The sequence below is a fragment of the Amblyraja radiata genome, chromosome 3 (genome assembly GCF_010909765.2).
Source record: "Amblyraja radiata isolate CabotCenter1 chromosome 3, sAmbRad1.1.pri, whole genome shotgun sequence".
Classification (NCBI taxonomy): Eukaryota; Metazoa; Chordata; class Chondrichthyes; order Rajiformes; family Rajidae; genus Amblyraja; species Amblyraja radiata.
The window spans coordinates 18738261-18741653 of record NC_045958.1 but is presented as its reverse complement, the minus strand read 5'-3'; the positions used below and the strand labels follow the sequence as shown (position 1 = coordinate 18741653).

General features: G+C 45.0%; 1 long non-coding RNA gene across 1 annotated transcript; it reads right to left on the bottom strand.

Moving 5' to 3' along the window:
• Positions 1 to 2537: 2537 nt before the first annotated feature.
• On the bottom strand, positions 2538 to 3038 carry LOC116970823. Its single transcript, XR_004411325.1, has 3 exons — positions 2848 to 3038; positions 2754 to 2760; positions 2538 to 2613 (listed from the first exon to the last, which is right to left on the bottom strand). It is a non-coding gene; the product is annotated as an uncharacterized LOC116970823 (long non-coding RNA).
• Between the last annotated feature and the right edge of the window lie 355 nt (positions 3039 to 3393).

The following is a 3393-nucleotide window of genomic DNA, read 5'->3' as shown; positions in this document are numbered from 1 at the left end:
TTTAAAAAGTTTCAAAATGCAAAGAAGGGGATGCGGTAGAGACAACAAAGGAAATGATGTGAGTTGAGACCAAGAAAGTCAGAATGATATGGAAGAGGGAGAGGGGGGAGTCTTGCTTGTCGGTGGAGGGGCTGGTCTGGTGACAGGCTAGCTTGTGATTGTTGGTGGATTCCAGGTAATTGATTGAAGGTGTGGATCTGGCAGAGGAATAATTAAAGTTAATGCCAATTGCATGTGAGGCTCGGAGCTGTAGGAGAGTCAGAGTGAGGGCTACTAACGCCGGTGCATGGGGGAGCGTGTAGAACAGAGGGTGCAGTAGATGTTGGTTCAGGTTAAGAGAAGTTGGCAAAAGCTTTTAAAATCACAATTGATCCAGCAAATGATTTTAAGACAGTGGGAGCAGGGGAGCGAAAAAAAGATCACACTGGAACTGTGATCTGCATTTTGTATAAAAGATGCTGGAAATCGGAAATAAAAGAATGCTGGAAAGGACTCAATGGATCACGTAGAGAGAAACACCAGTGCAGCTGGTGAAGCTGCTGCCTCACAGTGAGAGAGATCCCGATTGGAGGATTTTTAAGTTCATTGGCCTCTGTTAATTGCACCCCGTGTGTAGGGAGTGGGTGAGAAAGTGGAATTTTGTGTTTTAGTTTAGAGATACCATGCGGAAACAGGCCCTTCGGCCCATCGAGTCCGTGCTGACCAGCGATCCCTGCACACTAACACTATCCTACACACATTTTGGACAATTTTACATTCATATCAAGCCAATTAACTTACAAACCGGTACGTATTTGGAGTGTGGGAGGAAATCAAAGATCTCTGAGGAAACCCATGCAGGCCACAGGGAGAACGTTCAAACTCCTTACAGCCAAGCACCTATAGGGAGGATTGAACCTGGGTCTCTGGTGCTGTAAGGCAGCAACTCCACTGCAACACCACCGGGATAGTCTAGAACTGGTGTGAGTGGTGGTTGCCTTGGGACGAAGGGCCTGTTTCCATGCTGGAACTTTTAATTTATCAATTTGATCAATTACACAATCTCAATTTGTTGAATTGTGTGGCAAATCCTGACAACTGTAAGGCGCCTAGCTAGAAGGTGAGATGGTATTCCTTGAGCTTGCTTTGGACTTTGTTGAAACATTGTAAGAGGTAAGAGTGATCAAAGCAGAAGTGCATTCAAAAATGGGAATAACAGTCAACTGGATGGCAGGGCTGACTCTTGCCCAAGTCTCCCGCACAGGAGAGACCACATCATGAGCATTAAGAATAACACTGCAAGAAGCAAAGGTGAATTAGTGCTTCGCCTGGCAGATGTGTTGGATCCCCGGATGATGGAAAGGAAAGAAGTCCCCAATCCATGGACTCCAATGTTTCAGGCAAAGCAAAAATTTACTTGCAAAAAAAGATACAGGTCTGGAGTAACTCAGTGGGTCATGCAGCATCCCTGAAGAACATGGATAGGTGATGTTTTGGGTTGGGCCCCTTCTTCAGACTGATTGGGAGGGGAGGGGAGGGGGGGTGGGGGAGGTTGAAAGAATGCTGTAAGAGGTGGGGCAGGAGAAAGCTTAGTAATGCCCTTGTCCCACTTAGGAAACCTGAACGAAAACCTCTGGAGACTTTGCGCCCCACCCAAGGTTTCCGTGAGGTTGCCGGAGGTTGCAGGTAGGGAGACTGACAAAAACCTCTGGGAACCGCACGGAAACCTTGGGTGGGGCGCAAAGTCTCCAGAGGTTTCCGTTCAGGTTTCCTGAGTGGGACAGGGGCTTAAGGCGAGAAGGGTATTTATAGGCAGATGGTTGGACAATGGTCAGAGATTAAAAAACAGCATTACTTTCCATTTTGTGCACTGCGTTGTGAAATCAAAAGCAGATTGTGTGCACACTTCGCAGAACATCTCAGTTGGGAACGCAAAGGTGATCCTGTGCTTCCAGTTGCCTGTCATTTTAAATCTCCACTCCCACGGTGACTTTGCTGTCTTCGTCTTTCATTTTTCCAACAAATCTCAATATAAGCTCGCAAACAATATTTCATTTTCTGACAAGGCACATTATAGTTCTCCGGACACGATACGGAATCAGTCATTTCAATGACGAGTATTTCTGATGTGTCTCAGGCCTAGCTGTTCTCACAAGATATTACCCACCTGTATCCTTTATTCCATCGTTAATGTTCAAAGGTGCCACCAGATTTGCTGCATACTTTCAACGTCCTCGATCGTTTCAAATTTCCAGCAACTGTAATGTTCTGCATCTCTCAGTTCTTGACAGTTTTTTTGTTACATAATTTTCTAATTTATCTTCACACAACTATCTGTGATTGCTAAGCCTTCATCCCCTCACTCAGCACCATGGCGTGTTAAAACATCTCCACCCTGCCACAGCTATCCACCCCAAACCCTTTACTGCAATTTAAAACATTTGATTCTAACATTTTGTAGTTCTGTTTTTCTTTCCAATATATGCTGCCTGATCTGCTGGGTGTTTCCAAAACTAACTGGTTTCAGTTCATGATTTTGCAGACTTCTACTATATCACCTCTTGGTGGTAAAGTAGCTCTCTCTTTAATCATCCCCAACAGGTGTAAGTTTTAAGATGTGTGCAGCCTGTGAGACTAATGCCCCTGTCCCACTTTGGAAACCTGAACGGAAACCTCTGGAGACTTTGTGCTCCACCCAAGGTTTCCGTGCCGTTCCCAGAGGTTTTTGTCAGTCTCCCTACCTGCTTCCACTACCTGCAACCTCCGGCAACCACCTGCAACCTCCGGGAACTGCACGGAAACCTTGGGTGGGGTGCAAAATCTCCAGAGGTTTCCGTTCAGGTTTCCGAAGTGGGACAGGGGCATTACCATTCGACTAGTGAAGTTTTTCCTTTGGGGCTGATTGGCCCAGGTCAAAGTGAAATGCCAACGCCATGGGATACAAGTGGCCAATCCCTGCGGCTGATTAACTGGAGCTCAGGAGAAACTACCGCAATAATAGGCAGATCCCTATCGGGCAGTGAATTTGATAATATTTCAATGCAGGTGTCATATACTTTTTAAAGTGACATGTCATTGCTTTAAAAAAAAGTGTAGAAAACTTCCAGCTTTCTGCTCTCTCCCAACGCCTCTAACACGCACGTGCACAGACATACGCTGGGATTTCCCCCAATTTGATTTTGAATGAGTTTGGTTGTGCCATTATTTCTTGCATTTTTTGAATAGTAATAAAAATAACATCCCATTTTGGGACTTTGTAATATTCTGTAGATAAACCTGCATACTTTGAAGGATGCAAAGAAAAGTAGCTAATGCTAAATATATGGGGGGGGGGGGGGGGGTAAAACATATTTTCAACGTTCAAAGTAGTTTGCTAAGAAAACAAAACACACTAAATGGTTTTTTTCTGGTATC